At 44.8% G+C, this 25,535-nt stretch overlaps 1 protein-coding gene across 1 annotated transcript in view; it reads left to right on the forward strand.

Moving 5' to 3' along the window:
* The first annotated feature begins 2,323 nt into the window (after nucleotides 1-2,323).
* Nucleotides 2,324-25,535, forward strand: part of FAM83H (family with sequence similarity 83 member H) — a 34,764-nt gene continuing 11,552 nt past the window's right edge. The window contains exon 1 of the mRNA XM_075706301.1: nucleotides 2,324-2,535. The gene's annotated coding sequence lies outside the window, so the exon portion shown is untranslated. The remainder of the gene's footprint in view (nucleotides 2,536-25,535) is intronic.

Below are 25,535 nucleotides of genomic sequence, written 5' to 3' on the forward strand. Positions count from 1 at the left end.
GTCCTCATCATCCCAATGGCACAACAGAACTTTATCTATCAGAGTGCAAATCTGGTTATGCTTACTTGTATTTCAAAACGCACTTCTTTGATCTTGCCTTTTCTAACACAGATAGCAACCTGCACATTAAAAACCAGAACAGAACATAAAAGCTCTATCAAAGAAAAATATTCCAGGACATACACAATTATACCTGAGAGGAGAGGAAGAGAAAAGAACAAGGCAGAGAAGATACATTAGTCACACAATAACGTGCTACTGGAAAGCAGGTACTTGAGGCTGAAATCACTGAAAAATTAAGAAATTACAGAATTAAGGTTGTCTTATGTGTATAGATGGCCATCCAACCTCCATTCCTTACATCCCTAACTGCTACAGACCCTAGAAGGTGTGATTCTTGAAACCTTGAACTAATTACTCACAGTGAGTGGCACATTTTAAATGTAATATTCCTGCTCCAGTTCCTATTCTCCGAAATAGGGATAATCACACCATCACAGCCCAATTGAGTACTGAGAAGTTAATTGATGTTTGCGAAGCATTCCAGTAGGATACTGATGAAGAGCATGGCGACGCCTGTGTGGAAGTTAATAACTCCACTCAGTGTGGTGTTTAAGTGGCATGTGGTGAACAATGCCCAGGGCAACACAGTGAAGGATGATTAAAAGCAATATTGACCGGTTCCCTCCTCAGTTGGTACTCTCCATCCTTCACACGGAGGGATGCAAGTTCCCGTAGATAAAACAGCCCAGGAATATGTAACTGAAGTCTGTATCACGCTGCTTATTTCCAAATTCTGCGGACGCCCCCTCTCATCTTGGCACCTTAGTATTAGATTACCTTTTATAACGCAGCATACACTGAATTACCGTACGAGCACGGGGCCTTAGGGAAGGCAGGCACACAGACCCGGGCGCGCACGGTACCGCATGTGCGCGCACACACGGCCGCTCCCGCGCGTGTCCGGCCTCGCCGCAGCGCTCATCCCTCAGGCCGCGCGTGCCCGCACTCCTGCCCCGCGCCCTCCCGCCACAGGCCCCCGGCGGATGGGCTCTGCGAGCGCCGAGGCAGCCGGGCCGCCCGCGGCCGGCCGAGCGGCACCGCTCCCCTCCCCGCCGCCGTAACATGGCGGCCGCGGCCCCCGCCCCCGGCCGCGGCCCCCGCCCGCCGCGGTGCCCGGGCCCGCCAGAACTGGGCTACCAGCCCTGAGTCACCGCCGCCTCCCGCGGAGCAGCCTCCGCCGCGCCCTCCCCGCCGCCCGGGCACCGCCCGGCACACAGAAGCCGCGGCGGTTGCCAGGCTGAATAAGATAGAACATGAAAGGCGAAATAACAGGAGCTGCCACGCCCGGGGCTGCGGGGAATCTCGCTTAACCCTTCTCCGCCTGCGCCCGCAGTGGCCCGGCTGCCCCGCCAGCCAGGCTGCCCCTCCGCGAGGGCAGGGTGCGAATGACGGTTTATGGAGGGCAGCAGGGAGGGGGACACGGGTACGGCCTCAGCTACCCTTGGCACGGCACCTCCAGGGAGGGGGACACGGGTACGGCCTCAGCTACCCTTGGCACGGCACCTCCAGGGAGGGGGACACGGGTACGGCCTCAGGTACCCTTGGCACGGCACCTTCAGGGAGGGGGACACGGGTACGGCCTCAGGTACCCTTGGCACGGCACCTCCAGGGAGGGGGGACACGGGTATGGCCTCGGCACGGCACCTCCAGGGAGGGGGACACGGGTACGGCCTCAGGTACCCTTGGCACGGCACCTCCAGGGAGGGGGGACAGGTATGGCCTCAGGTACCCTTGGCACGGCACCTCCAGGGAAACGGGGGGCACAGGTACGGCCTCAGGTACCCTTGGCACGGCACCTCCAGGGAGGGGGGGGCACAGGTATGGCCTCAGGTACCCTTGGCACGGCACCCCCACGGAGGGGGGGGCACAGGTATGGCCTCAGGTACCCTTGGCATGGCACCCCCACGGAGGGGGGGGCACAGGTACCTTTCACAAGCTCGCCAGTACACTGCTGTGGAAGAGGAAGGCATGGGGTGGCTGCACCCTGAGCACTCCTGCTGCAATGGTGCCATTGCCCGGGAGCTACTGCTGCAGCGCACCGCTCTCTCCCCAAAATGGACCCCAGAGAATGAGAAGTCCCCGATGAGCCCAAACCCTCCTTCCCAGCTGAGGTTGCCGGGGCGAGCCTGGGGCTGGCGGCCAGGGTCCACGCCTGGCTGCCAGCACTGAGCCCGCTCCCAGGCCTGCTCTGCAGCCAGGCCCGAGCTGGTCTGACAGGCTCAGGGCAGACGGGAAGGGAGAGGCTGCCTGCGGCTCAGGAATGTGCAGCCCTTATCTCTGGCTCCCCTGCAATCCTGGGGAGGGAATAACTCTCCGGAGTTTGCCTTTCTCTCGCTCTTACTCACCCTCTGCCCTGGGTGGAGCTTGATTCTCGCTGGCTCGGAGGTGCCCGTGAATCAGGCTGCAGGCACGTCCAGGGGACCAGAGAGCCGGAGAGCACGACCCACCACCTGCCCTGGCTCACCTGGGAAGGTAGGAGAAGTGCCGGCGCCTCCTGGGGTACTGGAATGGCCGTGTGAGGTGGTGGGCAAGGGCTGGGGAGGTCCTGTCCTGCTGCTCTGCGCGGGGCTGGGCGCCTGGGATCTGGGGCAGGGAATTCTGCAGGCAGTTTGTTGGCAGGCGATGGCTGCTTCAACGCAGAAAGGCTCCAGTAGCAGGAGCGCCCAGCCACCCCATGACTGCGCTCATGGGAGGAAGGAGAGTCCCAGGAGGAGACGGTACAGGGAAAGGGGGAGGGAGAATGTCCCAGCACGGGCAGCAGGCATTGTGGCTGGTGAGGGAAGAGACCTGTCAGTCCTCAGGTAGCCTGATCGAAACTGCTTAGGGAACGCTTCACCGAACTTGTGTCCCATCTCCTTTGAGAAAGCCCCAAGGAGTGGATATTTCCGAACTTATCCCTGTCTTCGGGAAGAGCTCTTGCAGCCTGACTCAGCTTCCCATGATAGAGCCTGAGCTGGCCTTCGCCTTGGATAGGAAACACTGTAGGGATGTGTGTTCAAGAGACTGGGACAAAGAGGACTTCACTGGTGGTAGCGCTGGAAAGGCCAAGGTCTGCAGTAGGCTAAGAGCCAAGAAACAGCTCCTGAGGCCCACTGCGCCTTTACTTGCTTTGACCTCACTCCGCACGCATGGGTGTGTAGCTGTCTGCCGACATGGCCTGCAAGCAGCGACACAGACATTCATGCACGTACATGCAAAAGCACAGACAGATGAGTGTGGACACGTGTGTACAGGCACACGGGCATATACTCATTAATTTTTTTCCACAGATGTGAGCCTGTCTGACAGACCTCAGGTTTTGTGCGTGAGCAGAGAGGAAGGTCTTGTGTTCCCATCACTCTAAATGGACTAAGGTCAACAGAGGTCAATTATGGCTTTTGTCTGGCCTGAGGACCGAGGTTCTCTATCTTCTAAAACAGTTAGAAGGGGAGGAGGCACTTGTAAAGGGACAGAAGTGCCAATAGGATCCTTCTGCTGAAAACATCTAATTCATGAAAGTTGCAATAAGCTCAGCTGTGATAGAGGCCAAACATACGAGTAACAACTCTAGCCCCAAAACAGAGCAGTGACAATTACGGCAGTGCAACACTGGTGGCCCAGGATCCCCTTGCACAGCCCACAATAGCATGTGTTTTCCTTGGATGAAGAGGCAAGATGACAGAAAAAACATAGCATGCCTTCACCCTATTACAAGGCCACAGAAGGGCTGCAGTTTGGGGTAAGAATTTTTTTTTTTTTTTCATTTTGGCCTAACTCCCATTTATCTGAGGGACTTTAGAGTTGTATTTGAGGGACTAAGAGTTGTATCTGCTGACACCTGGCAGTGGAAATAATAGTATTATGAGGGAAAAAAAGTTATGCTTTTTTTGTGGTTGTAGGGAAAATTGCATGTCAAAGGGAAAAGTGAAAATGCCACATACCACAGTCTGGTATGATTGTGCCAGAGCAGTGTCATGGCTGAGGACAGAGACACCTGTGTTCTATACATCATTTTTCAGGCAATCACAACTTCCCAAGCAACTGAAATTCACCTCCAAACCTTGGACTTCTTTGTATTTTATGGTTAAATGGAACACTTTTGGACTGCTTATCAGGCCCCATTTGGCTGGATTTTTGTAGCCCTAGTGAGGAAAAGGAGTTTCATGAGTGCATTTCTAAAATCAGGATGTGGGGGAAAGTAAAAGTCAAGGGCACCATGCAGTTCTCCTTCTCCAAATTATACCTTACACTGTTGGACCTTTTCTTGAAGTTCTCTGTTTTAGAATTCCTTATACCTGCTACGGAGTAAGTAAAAATCCAAGGAAAGGGATTGATGGAAAGAGAGTAAGCTTGGCGTGAGCGTTGCTATCGTAGATGTCCCTAAGATGGCACTTAGGGACATGTTTTAGTGGTGGACTTGGCAGTGTTAGGTTAACCATTGGACTCAATGATCTTAACAGTCTTTTCCAACCTAAATGATTCTATGATTCTATCTCTTCAGGTAACCTACTCTCTGTAAGAGGCCCCTTTTGCACACAGCATCACATTTCATTTTTCAGTAGCTGTAAACATCAGGTTTTGCCCTAGTGACTCTCTGCAGGTTGGATTCACACATGCCACTCCATACCCTTTATTGCATCGGACAGTTAAGGTTGACATGCTGACATGCTGTCTCAATAACCGCTTCACAAGGAAAATTACAACATGTAATTTTTCTGCTACTTTTCCCTTCCTCTGGCCTCTAGGAAGATCCCCTGGACATTCTGAACACCTGGCTAATTTCATGATTCTCCAGCAAAACATATTTTGTGGCATCCCTTGCACTGATTAATAAGCAAGGGTGAGTGGGAGTCCAGTAGTTGTTCTGAGGTGCTGACCAGGCTCCCAGTTCTACTCTGCCACATGCATTCAGTACATCTACTACTCACCACAGACACAGAAAGAGTTTATTATGCCAGTTCATAGGGTCAGCTGACAAAGATAGTAATACAGAAGATAAAGTTGTAATCTCTGGAAGCTCAGTGAATGAATTGATTAAATTAATTGAAGCAATTTCTTATCTGATGACCATGATTTCAGATGGAGTGAAACTCCTAGACTACAGCAGGCAGACATACTATTTTTTAAAAATGATAGGACTGAGATCCATATAAGACCATCTGGAGTAAAGAGTGGGATCACATTCACTCAGATGCTTTACCATAGGGTGATGAATAGAGGCTGATCAGATGACTGAAAGAAGAGGCCTGGGGGTGATATACATGACATTGTAACAGGAATAACAAATTCCATATTTTCATCTTCCAAACAGAAATTTTAACAGTAACCCAGGCTTTGAGCCTACAGCCCAAAACTGAGAGAACATTGAGAATGAGAACACAGAGACACTTCAGCAGAAAATACAGAAAGGAAAATCGAAAGAGGAAAAATAATTGTTGTGAAGCCTTAGCAGGCACAGTTGTGGCTGAGAAAGGGTCTAATTCATACTATTACCTACATTTCACCATGCTGTTCTGGGGAACATATCTAAGCCTTGCTTGGTGAGAAGAGTAGTTAATAGAAAGGTATCCACATCCTTTGCCATAGCTGTTGTAAAATTTCCATGGCAATGTGCTATGGCTAAACCAGGAAATTCTGGGGTACACTTGAAAACTGAAAGTGCTACAGGCACATCACTGTGAGATTGGCAAGTGAGAGGCCTTCAACTGAGAGATCCTTTCTCAGTAGAAGTCCAATCCTTAGTACAGAAAGCTAGCACATGTAGCAGTAGCTTCTGGGAAGGGTGAGTGTATCTGTCACTTAATATAGGTTATTCAGTCTGCTGCAGCAGGATTAGAAGGTACCAGCTGTCCCTCCATCACACAATGCAGAATTAAAAAAACCCCACACCTTAAACCATATCCCAGGAGACAGGTCCCTCCCCAAATCATTTACCTAGTACAACATTTTCTTGAGAGCAAACCAACATTTTCCATGTCTTATTGTCACAATGTCTGCTCAAGTAGTTTTACCTTAGGCATTACTGTCCTCTCCTAAAACTGACCCTTCCAGAATATTATCAACCTCTTTTCATATAATCTTTTCTATTTTATCAGGCCAAATAATTTTTTAAAAATAATTGATTTCTAAACTTCAGGGGCTTTAGACATTTTGGAAACCTGAAAATTTTTCACAGCCCACCATCAGAGATGTAACCGATGTCATTGAACATGGTGCATTGGGCCAGCTGGGGCCCACGCGCTCCTGCCCGCTGGACCACTGTTTGGAAATCACTGCTTTATAATTTTCTCTTGGATGTACCACTTGCTGCTGCTTTGACTCTCAAAATCACTTTGAGTCATTTCTTGATCAGGGCTTGGAAGTCCTTCAAATGTTAATAGCACGGGGGGGGGGGGTTGTGGCTGTCTGTGGAGTCCAGCAGGCTGAAGTAAATTCTTCTGTCTGTGTTGCCTTTCTCTTCTTGCTGGTATCCAGAGCAATGAAAAGACAAGGTGTTTAAGCCCAGCAAATTGTGCCTCTACTTGCACATAAGCATGGGGTCTCAGGCAGAGATCGTATCTTACTAGCCCTTTCCAGCCGGAGTGATACAACCTCGCTTCCTCTCTGGCAGTTCCCGCTGCTGGCGTGCAGCCCTACTAAGGCCTCAGCTTTTGGGAGTGTCTTGAAGCAGAGAAGCAGGTCCAGCCAGGGAAGTGATCATCTGAGCGAGGCAGTCTGGGAACTTGCTGTGCAGGCAAAACACGTAACAACAAGCACTGGAGTCAGCATTGGGAAGGAAGATAGAGCCAGCCTGAGGTGCTGAGACATCAGCAGGGGCTGACATCAGGGAGCAGCAGATGAGAGAGAAAGGAAATATTGAGCCAGTTTCCTTTTGCTTAGACTGGGTAAATACAGTCCATTGCTCTTGATTCACACCTGGCACAAAGAATCAAGAAAAATGCAGTCCTTTTGATTATTTTTTAATCTGTAGGGGTTCGTGGTGATCATCCACTCAGCACAGCTGAAACTAGAATTTCATGATACTCTTTTAGAAAAAAAAAAGTTAAAGTCCATTGAAATGGAACATAATATGGACAGGCAGCAAATGATGTACAGTCCAACAGGTCTATACTTTTCCCAGTTTCTGCTCTTAGTGTTAATCCAGAGGTGAAGAAAGAATTTTTACATCTAGCTTCACCTGTCAGTTGCTTTTCCCTGCTCTGTCTACATTAAACATTCCCTTATGGTTGAATGTTTTTCTGTGCAGAGATAGTTGTAGACTGTGATCACATTACTACTTACTCTTTCCAATATTAAGAGGGTCTGATAGCTTTTGCAGATCACAAAAACCTAATGCTTTTGATAAGTATCAAAGCTAGTAAAGTCACTCCCAATTACACCAATGTGAACAGAAGCAGGCCTCAGGCCAAGCCAAAGGGTAATTTCCATTGGAGACTCCCTCCTCAAAAAAAGCTCTTGATAATTGCACACAGATAGCTGCATGTTCCTTTCTCTCCTCCTGTTTCTCCTCTGCTAATGTTTTTTTGGCTGAGGAGGGGAGAGATTGCGTTGGTGCTCCCTGTGCAGAGGTGCATTGGCACAGTAGCAGCCAACCCACTGTCTTCGGGAAAGCCCAGGCAGATGGGCGGAGGACACCTTTGCTGCTGAGAGATTGCATCCTGCTTCTCATCAGCCCATTATATCAGCCTTCATCTCCCACTTGTTAAGTTTTCAACAAGCTCCTTCGTGCTCTCCTTTATCCACTGCCCCTAAGCATGGGAGGAGTTACTCATGAACAGCTACAAAGCCTACCTTCTTTTCCTCCTTCAGCTTTCTCCTGAAAAAAACCAACTATCCCATATTAGCATGCTAAAAAGTAAGTTCTAAAGAGCTGGTGTACTGAATGCTTGTTTCTTTCTATAGCCTTCTCTGTACCTGTCTGTGTTCATCGTTATCCCATCTACTATACTTAGAGAAAGGATTTCTTGGGAAGGAACTAAAGTTTGCAGTTTTGGTTCACTCATTATCTAATATGGTAAGGTTCTGATCATGACTGGTGTTCTTGGTACTTCTAAATTGATGAACATGATTCTATGAAATGATTGCTTAGGATAGCAGAGAACTGCATGAAATGCCAAATAATGATAACAGCCTTCTAGAACACGTGGAGGGAAGACACTGTGGATCAATGCCTTTTTCCTGACTTCATGAAATACCAATTCTCAGTGACTGCAAAATCAGAGGAACAGTAAATGCAAAGTACTGCAGGGCTTGTATGGAGAAGACGGGAGTCAGTGTGGTGACTTGTCAGATTGTAAATGAAAGCTAGTCTGGAATCCCTGTAAAAATAAATTCACAAACGTTCCATCTTGGTCCACGTGCTCTTCATGGTGGAGTGCATGGATCAAGCACATAGTTCCTTAACAGATTTTTTCTTTGTCTGTCTGATGCCAGTTACTTTGCCTGTCTTTTAGGCATTGTGATGGGTTCTCCCATGCTTCTTCTTATGTTAAGAAACTCCTTCAAAAATTTGTTTTTCAAATGTCCCTATAGAAGCTATCTGTAGTACAGTGCCTACAGACCACTTGATTCCACAACTGATTATATGTACAATGCTAAATTTGCGCATCTCCCAGTCGTTCCTTTGGACCGCTCGGCTCATTTTTCTCTTTCATCTGTTTATCATGCCTAATGGGGCCTAAATTATGAGTCTGTCTTAAGCAAGAACCAATTTAATAATTGCTGGTACTTCATCTGGTACAATGGAATTCAGACCCTTCATCAAAGTCTTTTACTGTAACTGTATATTCAACCAAGCCAGCAAGGCTGTTTGCCTGTAGCCTCTTGGGATTCAGGAAAATCAATTGGTTGTCACTAGGGCAGTTCAGCAACAGCAGGACTAAAAGAAAAAAAACACAAAGCATAGTAATCCTGTCCTATGAATCAGCAGGATGCTCACTGCTCCTTAGTGATCAAAAAGCAAATGGCATATTAGGAAAGGAACAGAATGTAAACACTGTATATAAAGCTGTATTTCACTTCCGTCTTGCAGCCCCAGTCCCACCATCTCAAAAAAGAATACAGTTGAGTGAAACAAATTGAGAGAAGAGAATAGACTAGAGGATCATCAGAGGCACAGTACGGTTTCCATAAAAGCAAGAGCTGAATAAGTTAGGGTTCTCCATTTAGAAAGGTGATGAGTGATGGGAGAGTAGACAGATGTATAAAATCAGAGTGGCACAACAAGGGTCAACAGATGTTGACTTTCCTACGCAAAGCAAAAATAACAAAGTCCAAGCAGCAGATTCAAAAGAGAAGGAGACTATTCTTGACTGTATTGCTGAGCTGTAGAACTCCTTGCCTCTGGCTGTTGTAGATGCTGAAATTTTATATGGGTTTAGGGAAACTCTGTGGGAGTTTATGATAGCAAAATCCTTTGAAGCTATCTACAGTTGTTAAAGTGTATCTGGGTCAGGAGGTTCTTGAGCCTCAAGTAGCTAGAATTGGCTTAGAGAAGCTGGTGAAGCATCATAAATCCTTGGCCTGTCCCTATGTGTTTTCTGCTCTTAGTCCCTATGGGAGTGTCGTGGTTTAGCCCCAGCCAGCAACTAAGCACCACGCAGCCGCTCACTCACTCCCCCTACCCCGATGGGATGGGGGAGAGAATTGGAGGAGTAAGAGTGAGAAACACTCCTGGGCTGAGATAAGAACAGTTTAATAATTGAAATAAAGTAAAATAGTAATGCTAATAGTAACAGTATAATAATGATAATAATAATAATGATACACGAAGCAAGTGATGCACAATGCAATTGCTCACCACCCGCCGACCGATACCCAGACAGTTCCCGAGCAGCGATCGCTGCTCCCCGGCCAACCCCCCCCAGTTTATATACTGAGCATGACGTCATATGGTATGGAATAGCCCTTTGGTCAGTTTGGATCAACTATTCTGGCTGTGCCCCCTCCCAGTTTCTTGTGCGCCTGGCAGAGCATGGGAAGCTGAAAAAGTCCTTGACTAGCATAAGCAGTACTCAGCAACAACTACAAACATCAGCCTGTTATCAACATTCTTCTCCTACTAAATCCAAAACACAGCACTATGCCTGCTGTTAGGAAGAAAATTAACTCTATCCCAGCCGAAACCAGGACAGTATCCACCCCTTATTCTATACCATCTACGTCATGCACAGGCCCTCCCCTTTCCAATGTGTTCCAATTAATCACCACCCCTTTCCCTATCTTGATATACACACAGATATCATTCCCTTCGTCTATGGCCCATCCCTCTAAAATGTCCATTGAGTTCATTTAGCCCATGACTTTGGGTTCCATCTGTCATCACAGTCTTTCAGAGCAGGACAGGTGGTGTGCAGTGTTGGACTGTTGCATGCTGAAGTCAGTTCTCATTCCAACATGGTTTCATCAAAGTTCATTTTCCTTAGGCTGGGCAATTCTTACTGCAATACCATTGATGCGGCATATAGCAATCATAATATATAGTATTATATACTTAATATTAACCTACTATATTATTATATTAACATGCAGTTAAGAGATAACATATAGTTAAGAGATAACATACAGTATTATAAAGCAATTAATATTATACAATTCAGTTCATTGGCTATTTTCACCCAAAATCAAATTCCCTTGAGGTACACATTGGGCTTCCCCATCCTTTCGCATCACCCACCAAGTGCACCCAGGTCCTTGAGCAAAAGCAATCCCACGAATGGGTTTGCCTTTGCCAGAGGGGGAAGTAACCCAGACTGTCTTCCCCAGCATATTTTTCATGTGCACTACAGGAACTTTATCTCCTTCTACAGTACGTAAAAGTTTTGATTGGGCAGGGCCAGCTCGATTGGCAGATCCCCTGGTGTTGACTAACCAGGTGGCTTTTGCTAAATGCGTATCCCAATGTTTAAACGTCCCACCACCCATTGCTCTCAGGGTAGTCTTTAACAATCCATTGTATCGCTCAATTTTCCCGGAGGCTGGTGCATGGTAAGGGATGTGATACACCCACTCAATGCCGTGCTCTTTGGCCCAGGTGTCTATGAGGTTGTTTCGGAAATGAGTCCCGTTGTCTGACTCAATTCTTTCTGGGGTGCCATGTCGCCACAGGACTTGCTTTTCAAGGCCCAGGATGGTGTTCCGGGCGGTGGCATGGGGCACGGGATATGTTTCCAGCCATCCAGTGGTTGCTTCCACCATGGTGAGCACATAGCGCTTGCCCTGGCGGGTCTGTGGGAGCGTGATGTAATCAATCTGCCAGGCCTCCCCATATTTATATTTCAGCCATCGTTCACTATACCCAAGGGGCTTGAACTGCTTGGCTTGCTTGATTGCAGCGCATGTTTCACACTCATGAATAACCTGTGCAATACTGTCCATAGTTAAGTCCACCCCTCGATCACGAGCCCATTTATGCGTTGCATCCCTTCCTTGATGGCCTGAGGCATCATGGGCCCACCGAGCTATAAATAATTCACCCTTATGTTGCCAGTCCAAATCCACCTGAGCCACTTCAATCTTAGCAGCCTGATCTACTTGCTGGTTGTTTTGATGTTCTTCAGTGGCCCGACTCTTAGGTACATGAGCATCTACATGACGAACTTTTACAACCAGGTTCTCTACCCGGGCAGCAATATCTTGCCACAATGCGGCAGCCCAGATTGGTTTGCCTCTGCGCTGCCAGTTGCTCTGCTTCCATTGCTGCAGCCACCCCCACAGGGCATTTGCCACCATCCATGAGTCAGTATAGAGATAAAGGACTGGCCACTTTTCTCTTTCAGCAATATCTAAAGCCAGCTGGATGGCTTTCACCTCTGCAAACTGACTCGACTCCCCTTCTCCTTCAGCAGTTTCTGCGACTTGTCGTATAGGACTCCATACAGCAGCTTTCCACCTCCGATGCTTTCCCACGAGACGACAGGACCCATCAGTGAACAGGGCATATTGCTTTTCATTTTCTGGCAATTTATTATACAGTGGGGCCTCTTCAGCACGTGTCACCTCCTCCTCTGGTGATATTCTAATGTTTTTTCCTTCTGGCCAGTCCATGATCACTTCCAGGATTCCTGGGCGACTGGGGTTTCCTATTCGAGCCCGTTGTGTGATCAATGCAACCCACTTACTCCATGTAGCATCAGTTGCATGATGTGTAGAGGGGACCCTCCCTTTGAACATCCAGCCCAACACCGGCAGTCGGGGTGCCAGCAGGAGCTGTGCTTCAGTACCAACCACTTCTGAAGCAGCTCGAACCCCTTCATATGCTGCCAGTATCTCTTTCTCAGTTGGAGTGTAGCGGGCTTCGGATCCTCTGTATCCCCGACTCCAAAACCCTAGGGGTCGACCTCGAGTCTCCCCTGGTGCTTTCTGCCAGAGGCTCCAGGTAGGGCCATTCTCCCCGGCTGCGGTGTAGAGCACATTTTTAATATCCTGCCCTGCCCGGACTGGCCCAAGGGCTACTGCATGAACTATCTCACGTTTAATTTGTTCAAAGGCTTGTTGTTGCTCAGGGCCCCATTTGAATTCGTTCTTCTTCCGGGTCACTTGATAGAGAGGGCTTACGATCTGGCTGTAATTTGGAATATGCATTCTCCAAAACCCCACAACGCCTAAGAAAGCTTGTGTTTCCTTTTTGCTAGTTGGTGGGGACATAGCTGTTATTTTGTTGATCACATCCATTGGGATCTGACGACGTCCATCTTGCCATTTTATTCCTAAAAACTGGATCTCCTGTGCAGGCCCCTTGACCTTACTCTGTTTTATGGCAAAACCAGCCTTCAGAAGGATTTGGACTATTTTCTTTCCCTTCTCAAAAACTTCTTCTGCTGTATTGCCCCACGTTGGGCGCCAAAAAGGACTGTCGTGGTTTAGCCCCAGCCAGCAACTAAGCACCACGCAGCCGCTCACTCACTCCCCCTACCCCGATGGGATGGGGGAGAGAATTGGAGGAGTAAGAGTGAGAAACACTCCTGGGCTGAGATAAGAACAGTTTAATAATTGAAATAAAGTAAAATAGTAATGCTAATAGTAACAGTATAATAATGATAATAATAATAATGATACACGAAGCAAGTGATGCACAATGCAATTGCTCACCACCCGCCGACCGATACCCAGACAGTTCCCGAGCAGCGATCGCTGCTCCCCGGCCAACCCCCCCCAGTTTATATACTGAGCATGACGTCATATGGTATGGAATAGCCCTTTGGTCAGTTTGGATCAACTATTCTGGCTGTGCCCCCTCCCAGTTTCTTGTGCGCCTGGCAGAGCATGGGAAGCTGAAAAAGTCCTTGACTAGCATAAGCAGTACTCAGCAACAACTACAAACATCAGCCTGTTATCAACATTCTTCTCCTACTAAATCCAAAACACAGCACTATGCCTGCTGTTAGGAAGAAAATTAACTCTATCCCAGCCGAAACCAGGACAGGGAGATGGATGGGTTTCTAGGCCTGATGGACCTTTGATCCGATCCAGGACAGCTGATTCTATGTTCTGTTCTCCCAGAAACATACAGTAAAGAGAGGGTTCAGACATAGCAAGAATGAAGCCTGGAGAGACTGAGAATTTGTTCACTCTTTATTTAGAGAAACCAGAAAGAAGATACAGAAATTGATATGAGTAAATGGCAGGTGAAATGCGATGATGTTCAGAGGGGCTTTTACATTACAGACATTTAATATTAAAGAAGATAGTACACAGGAATACAAAGTATAGTATACTGCATGGAATGGGATTGGGAAAAACTATAATCTTTCTGGATTAGGGTTATAATCTAAATCATCAGGATTTATGTGAGGAAAAGCCATCTCGGTAATTTACACAGAGAAAATTGTTTGAAATATGTTATTTTGAATACAGTTTCAGATTAAGGATGTGGGTGCACACAAAAACGCTGTACACTCAGGTGTGTCATCACAGAGTAACAATTTCATAGCAGCTGTCTGTATGCATGTACCTCTACTGTAATACCCTGTGGTAAAGGCAAGGTATTACAGTTCACTTTTGTTGAAGAAGTAATTGCCTTTCATTCATGACAAGGAATGTGTATAGCGGGTACTGTGGATCATTATGTTTGTGCAAACTTAGTTTACTTTGCAGTAATTTGGTCACAAATCCATACCCTAATGGCCAGTTGTTAGCTGGATAAATATGCTAAAATCATTTCAGGGAATAAATGTTCATTACTTTCAAAGGACCATTAATAAGATCTCTCATAAAGTTTACTGAAAGTACGTGGTAATAAACACTGAAAGTATTAAATCCAGAGATAATTGCCAGGAACTTTGGAAAATACCTAACCAAGTGAGCTGAAAGGCCAGGATAATGCAAATGAAACCATGTGCTGCCAGTGCAAGGTAATTCATACAAAGGAAAAAAACGTGATCTAATTGTATGCCCTCTGGGATTCAAGTAAATAGACAGTTTTGGTTGGTGAACGTGTAAGTATACTTATTATAGTAAGCCTCAACTTCTCCAAATCATCTAAATAAATGCTTTCTGAAATGTGATTAAAATCCTACATTATGCTAAATTAACAGATCTTGCATTAGGTAGTTAATGAAATAGTAATTTATTAGTACCAGTCATTAAAGAGACGGTATTAATAATGCTAATTTTTGTCAGACTTACCAGCAATTGAGTCTTTCTCCAGTGCTGCTCAGGAGTTCAGTAAAATATTTATGTAATCAGTAAACAGTCTAGTAGAGTTCAAGGATAACATAAAGTTTGAGGAAATGGTAAATATCATATTTATAAATATCCTATTTACTAAATAACAGTAAATAACAGTAAAAACCACAACTCTACAATCTGATGAAATGTATTTTAATATAGTCAGATATAAAACGATATACTGAAATCCAGAATGAAGGTTGCAGTTATAGAATTGAAGATTGAGTGATGTGAAGATGAATTAAATTACCAGAGAAAATTCAGAGAATTCTTAAGGAAAAGTCACAAACATTGTACAGGGACAGGAGACAAGCCCTACCAACAGAAAGTCTGTTCAATTTATCATGGAGAAAGCTGAGAAGTGATTTACACTGCACTTGAACAGACAAAATATCTGGTATTAGGTAATTTTTCAATTGTGCAAATAGAGGCATTATAATGCAGTTAAAATCTGAAGTTAAAGATTACTTCATGAAATAAGATGCATTTGCACTGCAATAAAAGTAAATGAACACTGAAGTAGCCTGCTAAGAAAATAGTTGACTCACAGCTATCTGGTATTTTTTTAAAAAAAGCATTCTAATATATATATTTAAATATAGTTACTGGGAGGAATGTTATCGCCTGTGTGTACAAGTGACTAGCGTGTTCAGGCTGAAAGATTGCTTGGCTCTTTTTTGCCCTTTGTATCTGCACTTTTCTACTCTACTCCACTCTGCTTTTCTCTGCTCTATCAGTCAGGACTTTTGTAGAGTAGGACTGTGCGCTGCATGCTAATCATGGCTACTGCTCTTCCATCTATACATTAAAATAGCAATGATAATCAAGTCTCATATTGTAGGACTTCTCTGAAGGAGTCAGGAAGTAGTTTTCCTCATTGCACAACTGGATAAATGTATTTAGGGCTTTTCATCTTCCTTGGACCCAGCTGACCACAGGTACAGGTAGAATGGGATAGTGAAATGCTGAGTTGCAATATGCAAGCCAGATATTCACTGACTTGCAATATATAGTGCTAAGCTAATGGTTTGCAATATTACAGCAGATGATTTAATAGTCCCCCTTCATGTACTCTTAATCTTTTAAAAAGCAGTTGTGATATACACTGGACAACAGAGAGTTCAAAATTAAAATAGGCACTTTATTAAGAAGTTTTGTTTCAAAAATAGTCATCATTGGATAGGTTTGTTTTTAACAGATTTGCACAAAGCTCAGTGTTTTTATATATATAATATATATATAAAATATATAAATATAAAGTATCTCTAATATTTTGATCAATGAAGTAAAAACAATTGTGATAAAGCTTTTAGGTACTTGTTTATTGGGAAAGTCAATAAAAATAGAAGATAGAGCAGGTATACAGAGCACCTTGGATCACTTGATAAACTGATGCATCACAATTAGTTATTACACGTACTAACTAAGAATCCATTTCATACATATAAAAAGGAGACTGTATCCCAACAACCATTGCAAAAACTAGTAGGTATCAGAGTAGCCAACGAGATGAAGTGCAATGCCACGGATGTACAAGCAGGATTAGGGAGGCAGTTTTGTCTCAAATACAGCATTGGTAAGAGAACCATCAGAATATTGTGTTCAGCTGTGCTGGCTGTATTTTAAAATGGACCTGGATCAGAACACAAAGGAACTGTTAGTACAATTTGATGGCTCACAAAATGTTGTACAGTAATGGTGGGATTCATCAGCCCTGATATGGGTGTCTACTTTAGTGTGAGACACTCACTTCACTGTGTTGACTTGATTTTGGTGGTTGATAATAGTAATACGGACATCAGACATTCATGGAGATGTTCTGCAATGAAGATGCCTGAAGTTGGGTGAGACTGATCTGTCCTACTGTAGAAGTTATGTTTGAAAGTACAACTGAAAAAGTAAAAAAAAAAACAAACCTGCTCCAATTTCCTTACTCTATTAGCCATTTAAAGACTGAAATTCTGGAACCACCCATCTCCTAGGCAGGTTTTGGTATAACGTATTGAAAGTTTCAAGCTGGATCTTGGTAGAATGGGTTGTATGACAGGATAAAGGTAATCTTGGAGTTAAAAAAATTGAAGACCAAGCACTGAAGCTTTGGAAGATTGATTTGTTAATGCCTCTGGGTGAAAGATTAAGAGAAGACTTGGCCAAATGTAAGCACCTATATTAGAAGATTAATCTCATCCCATACCCCTTTGATTTTACTCACCTATTCTCCATCAACTATAAAGGGGAACACAGGGCAATTAGCTTGCATGTAGGCATATTATACACCTGCATGTAGTTAATGAATCTGACCCTTGAGGAGCAATCCTGGTTCCTAAACTTAGGTGTTTGGTGTCATTTTAGGTGCCTTAGGGTATCTAAAACACAGCAGATGTGGTACAAGCCCTACAAGAGACTCACACCCTTCTCAACCAGCAGCTGGAGGCCAGGCAAGATACCTTAGGGCATCCCAAGTGACATTAAACACCTGTGTGTAGACACCTGAATTGCTCCCCTGGTTACAGTTTGTTTGCACTTTATTTATATTTAATTTACCCAAGGCTTAAGGGCTAGGTGCTGGGAAGAAGTTAGAATTTTTCCCCTTGGTACCTAATTTGGCTTCTGGAATTTTTTTCCTTTAAAACAACAGGGACTGGACAGCAGGATAAGTAGTGGCACATGCCAGTATGCTTAGTGGTCTTAAAGAACTTCTCAGGTCCCATATTTGTGTATTCTGCTCATAAAATCAAGTTTAAAACAATTGCTGGAATTTTTTCCCAGGTCATATTGACAGGATATAATAGGAGTCCTTTCCTTTCTTGTACAATGTAGGGGCAGTACCCTTCCTGGGGTGCTTTTCCTGAAAAAGTTGCAGCTGCTGAAGGTGTGAAGGACATTGGTGGTGTGCTTGAGCTTCCCTGTTCCCTTCTGGTAGTACACTGTAGGGTTTAGGGCTCTGGGGCTTTTGTACAAAGGGTCTTTAGGGTCTTACTCCTTTCAGTACTTGTCATGTAAATGGAAGGAGGGATGTTCAGTGGTTCCTTTTGGACTGATCATATGTCACACAGCTGTTCACAGTTGTAGATACTGGATTTATGTGATCTCCTCCTGTAACCATATACAGTTCAGTTCCTGAACTATAACTGGACTACAGAATATCTTTACCCTTTATAAAGACTCTCAAGGGCAATACGGAGGTGCCACACATCATTCTTTCTAGCATCTTCATTTTTCACTAGATGCCCCATAGCTTGTATCATAAAAATTGGTAAACTGTGACGAGCAATTAAAGTAAAATGAAATTCCTAATTAAATAAAATAAGCATATAAATAAGTAAAATTATCTATTAACCAGTAGTTACAGAATTCCATATATATTTGGTATATTTTCAGTTTGTGACTTAGTTTCTTTGACAGTTATAGTGGTTCAGATTTCCAAAAATATGACGTCTGTCTTTTTCTGGGGTGAATGACACTGCAGAAAATAGATTTGCAGGTGAAGTTCAAGCAAGGAGGCAACCCCTTCTTGGAGTTCCTCTTTTGTTTTAGATGCCACCATAATCTTGGAAAATGCAGCCATCATACAAGAATACTAATAAATGATGTGTGCCCTAATCTTCTGTTACTCTGGATTGAGGAAATCTGACGGTGTTCAGTGAATTCCTGTTAAAGGAAGCAAGGCATAAAAGCAAAGAATTGCTGTGTTACTTCAATGAGAGCCTTTGACAGTCAGTTCTAAGGAAGTAAGAGCGCACATGGGCTATGCATTTCACAGAGCTCTCACCCAAATTTTGCTGCTTCTGCCAAATACTTCCTTCATTTTGCTCTTCCAGGCCTCCTACACAGAATCATAGAATCGTTTAGGTTGGAAAAGACCTTTAAGATCATCAAGTCCAACCATTAACCTACACTACCAAGTCCACCACTAAACCAATTAAGGGTGGTGTAATTTCATGTTTCCTGGCTTGCTGGCTGGATTATTTTTTAATGAAAGTAAAACTAGAATAGAATCATTAAGGTTGGAAAAGATGTCTAAGATCATCAGTCCAACTGTCAACCAAACACCACCATGCCTACTAAACCATGTCCTGAAGTGCCACATCTACATGACAACTGCCAAAGGTTTAAGAGAGAATGAGAAAGTACTTCTGCTCAGCTGCCCTTCCTGTCATTATACATCCTGAATGCCCTAAAAAATAAACAGAATACACAGTTCTAGAGTCAAACAATAACAAGGCAACACTGCATACTCAGTAATATATCTCATCTTCTCTAAGGCATGTGAATTGGTACTCCACAAAATCCAGCATTGCACTGTGATGGTAACTGACATATTTTGAATGGATCAAAACTAGTTAACATAGATGTAAAGAGACAGTAGTTTAAAAAAACAATTTTGTGTTAGAAACCTCACTATGGCAAACAAATAGTAGCCATAAATGGTATGTTACAATTTTCAGCTAATTTGTAGGGGAATTACTTCTCAAATAGTGGATTATTTGACCTAGAAGTAGAGACACAGCCTTGCAGTTGGCAGCTTAACAACATCAAATTTGAACCAGTATCTCAGAGTTCTGCCAGTTGCAGATTGCTATTCCCAGAAGTTGTAACTTAGAAAAAAAAACCAAAAAACAAAAAAAACCCACCAACAACCAAACCATTAAGTAAATGCAGAATCTAGGTGAATTCCACAAGATGGACAGTAGCAGGAGTGTACTTGCAAAGACTGTAACTGCATGGAATCCAAAAGCTAAGGTGACTCTGCTTCCTCATAGTGAATTAGCATTCCTAGCAGAGTTTCTGCCCAGGAGCTACCTAGATCACTTTTGTAGTGTTTTATTTATTCATTGACTGAAGACCAGGTCATGCTTACCATAGTGTTGAAAGATAATAACCTTTGAGGTTCCAATTAACTTCTCCCCTTCTGCATAAATCAGCAGGGAAGTAGTTTGGAAGACTACTGGAAGAGTATCAATCATTTTGTGTATCTCTTGTCATGCAAAGCATAGAATATATTCATTGTAGATAGCAGCACATGAGAAGCTAGAGGGAGATTATTGCAATGATGCCAATGCTAAGTGTTCCTGAGATATTTCTTCACAGAAATTACCCATACTTTTTAGGGCTTACAAATGGTGTAATGCAAATACACCATATCAATTGTATATATATTTTTTTAATATATATATATATATATATAAAAAACCCCCAGCATTCTTCATACAAGCTGAGAATTCATCAACCTAGTATAGTTCTTATTGCAGATCAGGGAATTAAAGCATGTCAGCCAATTAATAGAATTATAGAATGGTTTGTGTTGGAAGGGACCTTCAAAGGTCATCTAGTCCAACCCTCCTGCCAAAAGGCAGGGGCATCTTTCACTAGATGAGGTTGCTCAAAGCCCCGCCCAGCCTGACCTTGAACACTTCCAATGACAGGGCATCCACAACTTCTCTGGGAAATCTGTTCCAGTGTATCATTACCTTTATCATGAAGAATTTCTTCCTTATGTCCAATCTAAACCCACCTTCTTTCAGTTTAAAACTGTTGCCCCTTGTCCTGTCACTACAGGCCTTGGTAAAAAGTCTCTCCCTGTCTTTCTTATAAGCCCCCTTGTGTGAGCCAGCACAGGCAGGACGCAGGAACAACCACAAAACCATGAATGAAATGCAGAGTAAATTTATTTTCATTACCTCACCAGACGAGGGATCCCTGAAGCAGCACCTGGGCAGAGGCACACAAGAGGGGAGGTAGGCACCATGGAGCTTGGTCCATGCTAGAGGATCACCAAACCTCCTGTTTTCGCCTGTTTGTCAGGGATTTGCGCAGGCATGGTTTACCACTGCTTTGATCTTTCCCACAGCAGGGCAGGAATCTCAACCATGTTCGATAGGGTGCCTCTAAGTCTATCACAAGCCTATGTTATCTTAACACAGAAGTTCTACTTGTCCAACGCACAAGGCTGAACAACGATTAGTATGATATATGTGTTTTTCAACACCCCAGCTGCAAGTCATTTGAGTGTGTTTATCCTCCTCGCCAATCTTCCGTTATTTTCCCACACCCCTTTAAGTAGAATAGAAGAGAATAGAAGAGAATAGCATAGCATAGCATAGCTCAGTTGGAAGGGGCCTACAACAATCACCTAGTCCAACTGCCTGACTGCTTCAGGACTGACCAGAAGTTAAAGTGTATTATTAAGGGCATTGTCCAAATGCCTCTTAAACACTGACACGCGTGGGGCATCAACCACTTCTCTAGGAAGCCTGTTCTACTGTTTGACCACCCTCTTGGTAAAGAAGTGCTTCCTAATATCAGGTCTGAACCTCCCCTGATGAAGCTTTGAACCATTCCCAGGCGTCCTGTTCCTGGATCCCAGGGAGAAGAGATCAGCACCTCCCTCTCCACGTCCCCTCCTCAGGAAGCTGCAGAGAGCAATGGGGTCACCCTTCAGCCTCCTTTTCTCCAAAACAGACAAACCCAGAGTCCTTAGCAGCTCCTCACAGGACATGTCTTCCAGCCCCGTCACCAGCTTTGTTGCCCTCCTCTGGACCCAATCAAGTACTTTAACATCCTTCTTAAATGATGGGGCCCAGCACTGTACACGGTACTCAAGGTGAGGCCGCACCAATGGAAATACAGCGGGATAATCACCTCTTTTGACCAGCTGGTTATACTGTATTTGATGCACCCCGGGATGTGGTTTGCCCTCTTGGGTGCCAGGGCACACTGCTGGCTCCTGTTGAGCCTGCTGTTGACCAGCATCTCCAGATCCCTTTCTGCAGGGCTGCTCTCCAGCCACTCCTCTCCCAGTTTATATTTGTGTCCAGAGTTACTCTGTTCTGGGTGCAGAATCTGCATTTGCTCTTGTAAAATGTCGTCATTGATGATTGCCCAATGTTCCAGTCTATCTAGATTGCTCTGCAAGGCCTCACGTCCCTTGAGAGAGTCAACAGAACCTCCCAGTTTGGTATCCTCAGCAAACTTGCTAATGGTGCATTCAACTCCTGCATCTAGACCGTTGATAAAAATACTGAACAGAACTGGCCCTAGAATTGAACCCTGAGGAACACTGCTGGTGACTGGTCGCCAGCCAGATGTAGCCACATTCACTGAGACCCTTTGAGACCTGCCGTCCAGCCAGTTCTTCACCCAGTGTACCATGTACTTGCTTATCCCACAGCTGGAGAACTTGTCCAGAAGGATGCTGTGAGGGACAGTATCAAAAGCCATACTAAAATCCAGAAAAACTACATCCACTGCCTTCCCCTCATCCACTAGGTGAGTCACCTTATCATAGAAGGATATCAAATTAGCCAAAGTATTAGTTAAGTATTGAAAGGCCTTCCCAAGCCTTCTCTTCTCCAGGCTGAACAACCCCAACTCTCTCAGCCGTTATTCATAGCAGACGTATTCCAGCCCTTGGACCATTTTCATGTCATTCCTCTGGACCCGCCCTAACAGGTCCATGTCTTTCTTGTACTGGGGACCCCAGAGCTGGATGCAGTACTCCAGGTGGGGTCACATGAGAGCAGAGTAAAGGGGGAGAATCACCTCCCTCGACCTGCTGGCCACGCTTCTTTCGATGCAGCCCAGGATATGGTTGGCCTTCTGGGCTGCAAGCACACGTTACTGACTCATGTCCAGCTTCTCATCCACGAGTAGCCCAAGTCCCTCTCCACAGAGCTGCTCTCAATCCATTCCTCCCTCAGTCTGTACTGATACTGGGGGTTGCCCCCACCCAGGTGCAGGACCTTGCACTTGGCCTTATTGAACTTCATGAGGTTCAACATCTGCAAACTTGCTGCTGGTGCACTCAATGCCACTCTCCACGTCATTGATGAAGATACTAAATTCTGCAGCATGAAGAAAATACACAAAACACATCACATCACCTTACCTATTATTTAATTTTTTTTTTCTAGCTGCATAAATGCTAATAGCTACTAACTAGAAAGCTTTAAGGAAAACTGCCATATGGAATAAAACTGAACATTGTAGCACACCTCTCTGCTTCCATAAACAAACCCCTGCCCATATAGTGTCCTCTGCTGCCCATGTGTTTGAAGTAACAGATACTTATTTCAGGTAACAGGTACCAGGTAACAAAAGAGACCTTGATTTGCTCAAGCTTTTTCTCCTTATATGCAGAAACTTCAACCTCTTCAACTCTCATTTGGATCCAGAGGCTGTGGTAATCTTTCCTTGCAGATGTAGACACAACCAGTCACTCTTGAAATTGTTTTTATTCCCCAGACTCTAAGTCTGTATCACTAGACCATCAGCTTCCCATCTTGCACAAACATAAGGTGCAGATGCTTTTTCCACTTCTGACATACCAGCAGATGCATCACAAGTGCAAACAGGACCATGTCTGTTTGAATGCATTCCAGATAATTCCCAAGAACTGTCAAATGCTTTCACTCTCTGGAAGAAGTTGCAGAGTATTTAAGATATTTTTAAAATTAAAGTCCTGCTTAGTTATCACTTAAGCTGTTGCAAACCAGAATTGATCTACTTCTATCAAGGATTCTACAAAGAGATCATACTCGAGTGCATACACAGTGAGTGCAGTGTGTGTAGGTCGTTGAAACTGCTGCTCTTGCTTGCCTATGCTATCCATGCAGCTATGGTAAGCGTGCTGAGTGTATCCGCCTCATTGCATGCACACAGACTTTCTGTGTAGCACTGGTGCTACTACCCTGGCACTACCTGGGGGCACTGAACATTTGTGAACACACTGTAGAGTTCATCTATGCAGGCATAGCAGGCTGCCCACTCAGAGTTACAACTGCTGCTACGAACAAGTTGTCACATAATCCAGACAGAAGTATGAAATCTTCAGAATCTTCCTGAACTTCATTTCTAAAATAAAAATGAGGATCTATTCAGGGGTATTAAAGTACATGACAGCTATACTTTAAAAGTGAGCAAACTCTAGAATTTCCTCACACTTAGGCTCCGGGTAATCTAGGGTCTTCTTGGGGGGAAAAGTATACTTTTTTTAAAGTTTTCCTGCCTTTCCTTGGGAATAGTGTGGTGGTCAAGCACACTTACTGTAGCTAAATTTATTGTGCCCACTTGTTAGGGACGTGTCCTTATATCCTTGCAGGTCATGTGTTACTTAGGCTTATGGTGGCAGAAACATAATTTCTGGGTTTTATTTCACAGTTCTCAGATTTGTGCATCTATTTTGGAAGAAATTAAAAGCACCTGAAGGAAGTGGGGAGGCTTAATGACTAGAACCTTGCCTGGGCAAACACAGGAATGGCACACTCAGCAGGTTGCAGGTTCTTTCCAAGCGGGATTTGGTGGTGCTTTCTCAGCATTTACTTCTAAGAAGGAGCTGGCTGAAATAAGACACAGCATCTCCCTCCTTAGTTCTCTCCTTGTGAGCCAAAGAGGGTGACGGTGCAGATTTTCCAGCCTTATTAGTCAGCCAGAGGTCTGTTGGTGCTCCAGTGTTTGGTGGAATCCAGTTCAGGTGTTGGCTGCGGCCCTCGGGACCTGTTTTCGCAGGTACAGGTGACGTCTGGAGACCAGGCCGCCCCGCCCGGGCCTGGCCGATCCAGGTGCTCGCAGGGTGGCTGAGCGCACCCGGCCCTGCTTCCCTCTGGTTCCCTGGGATCTCTTTGCTGATTCTTCGGAGGCCGGGGACGCCTCAGCACGGCTGTAGGTGGGAGATAGTCTGGGCTGAGCGGCGTGAAGGCTTGATGGCCCAAAATGTCCCAGGCTGGGTGCTGATGAACCTGCTCCCTGCCTGCCCTCTGGCCACGCCGCGCCCTGGCCCAGCCCGCGCAGAGCCCAGAGCAGTCACCCAGTGCTTCACAGCTGAGGCCGACACTCCTTGGTGCACACACAGCGAAATGACACCCTCCAACACACGGGAGGAGGCAACGCCCTCCCGAGAGGGAATTTTCACTCTGGCAGCGCAGTTCAGCGCAGACGCCCCTCTGTTACAGGAGAAGCACGGGTACCCTTCTGCACATCCCGCACAGACCAGTTAATCTCCTGGGACCGTCTGTCCCACCTCACCTGTGATCACTATATTCAGTCATACCAGGAGTCCCTCCAGCTCCATATTTGTTTTCTCCCTGTGGCCAGTGGCTTAAAGAAAACCACGAGGATCATTTTGCTTTTGCATCAAATTTATTTCTTCACTGGTACTATTTTTCCTGCTTATTCATGAATATATTGACTACCACAAATACTTAGGGAACTAAAGTGACTCCTCTTATTGTAAAAACTACCCCACTTAGCCTTCCCCCTATGATTCCTGACCTACCTTTCCAGCCACAAATTGCGGGATGGTGGAAGATGTTCTGACAAAGTATTGCGTGCGTGTCCTGTTTGTACATACTTTCTCTAACCATCCTAAAACATCCCGTGGGAAGGAGTTCTGCAGAGTAAGTACAACTGAGAAAAAGTGTTTCCTGGTGTTCAGTTTGAACCTACTACCTGGTAGTTCAATTTTATGCCCTTTTAGTTCTTGTACTGGAAGAGAAAATGGACAGCTGTCCCTGGTCGTATTTTGTAGATGTCTTCTCTAGACTGAAGAGTCATAGTTCAGATTTGTAATAGGCTTTTTCAAGATGTGACGAATGGGACTTCACTATTCACAACACATTCAGGTTGTGAGTTCCCTCTGAATCTGTGTAGTGGTGCTATTTTCTCTATTCCTTACCTAATAATGCTTAGCATTAGCTGACACTTTTCTTTTAAAGGTCCATCTTCTCCTTCCTGATTTATAACAGTATTGACATAATTACATTAATCAATAAAATATAAAATTAAGGTTGTTTCACCACTTTATATTTAACAACATTATATTCATTCTG

This window comes from Pelecanus crispus, chromosome 2 (assembly GCF_030463565.1).
Source record: "Pelecanus crispus isolate bPelCri1 chromosome 2, bPelCri1.pri, whole genome shotgun sequence".
Classification (NCBI taxonomy): domain Eukaryota; kingdom Metazoa; phylum Chordata; class Aves; order Pelecaniformes; family Pelecanidae; genus Pelecanus; species Pelecanus crispus.